Source organism: Lathyrus oleraceus, chromosome 1 (genome assembly GCF_024323335.1).
Source record: "Lathyrus oleraceus cultivar Zhongwan6 chromosome 1, CAAS_Psat_ZW6_1.0, whole genome shotgun sequence".
Taxonomy (NCBI): domain Eukaryota; kingdom Viridiplantae; phylum Streptophyta; class Magnoliopsida; order Fabales; family Fabaceae; genus Lathyrus; species Lathyrus oleraceus.
In genome coordinates, this window is record NC_066579.1 from 74,382,901 (window position 1) to 74,384,173 (window position 1,273).

At 30.8% G+C, this 1,273-nt stretch overlaps 1 long non-coding RNA gene across 1 annotated transcript; it reads right to left on the bottom strand.

The window, feature by feature from the left end:
• Positions 1-503: 503 nt before the first annotated feature.
• LOC127116355 (uncharacterized) lies at positions 504-984 on the bottom strand. The gene is made up of 2 exons (XR_007801310.1): positions 806-984; positions 504-687 (listed from the first exon to the last, which is right to left on the bottom strand). It is a non-coding gene; the product is annotated as an uncharacterized LOC127116355 (long non-coding RNA).
• Between the last annotated feature and the right edge of the window lie 289 nt (positions 985-1,273).

Sequence of the window (1,273 nt, forward strand, 5' to 3'; positions counted from 1 at the left end):
ATATGCTATGACTCTTATATGCTATGAGAATACATTTATATTAAACTGCGAGGTCACATGGTAAACATGTAAATGAGTTGGACAAGATTCTTTCAATAAATAATTTAAGAATAATTTAAGAATTTGTTGAACTTTGAACGATCCTTCTTCCAACGTAAAAGGGAATCACTAGAATCATGAATTAAATCCAAAAGTTCGGTAACCAATTTTGTAGGCATCAAAATCAATAGGTACCGCTTGTTTGTTTACCACTCTGAGCTATAATTTAGCTTCTAGACGGTGTTTTAAGAAAAGTTTTCCTCTTTAAAAAAGAAATTACTTTTTAACTTTATTATTCTCATACTTATGTGTCACATTTTTTTATCTACAACGTGGCATAAGCTTTAGCTAATATTTACACGTTTTCTATGGACCCAATTTTAAATGTCAAGCTTAGAAAGAATGCAGTTTTTTTTAAGTAGAAAAGCAGATTCATCGTAGAACTTTAAGCCCAAAGAAGGATATATGTCAAAGAATTTTATTAATACTAAATTTCATCAATAATAATATACACATACAGAAAATTTATGGAATTTTAATCGGCAAAGATTAAAAAGAAAAAGAGGAAAAAAAATCAATGGAGCATGTATGTAATCACCAACGCTATCACCATAAGGAAATAAGCAATTCCTTGATCTAGATTAGTGCCTGTCATAAATCAAGCAGAATTAAATTATTTATAAAAAAAAAGGGTGAATGAAGAATTTTCTTATTTCATAAATATTAAGAAGAATTAAAGGGAAAAAATGGCGAATATTTTACTCACCATCACTGGTAGGAGCAGGTGCTGGAGAAAGATTCAAATTCTGAGCATGAGCCATATGAGAAATTGCCATGAACAAAATACTCAGAATCGGGAAGATGAAAATATTCATTTTTTTTCTGGGAAAAGAAAAGCTAGAAATTGATGTAAAAGTTGAATAAATCAAGGGTATGGAGGAGTTGAGAAAATTTTAAAATTGAATGGTATGTGTTTGAATTTGAAATTAGGGGAAAAATGATGCAAGTATTTATAGATAGAGAAAAAAAAACTAAAGGAAGAGTAAAATGAGGCGTCTGAGAAATTTCAAGAAAAGAAGTTGCTGAGTTTGAAGACGTGTCAGATATTTCGACTCGGTTGGCGACTCGTTGACTAGGATGGTGACATCACAACATTGAAGAAACATTATGTTACACTTACATGTGTGCAATGTGCCTTACAAGTTGGGAGTCTCATGTAACAGTCATCAAAGAT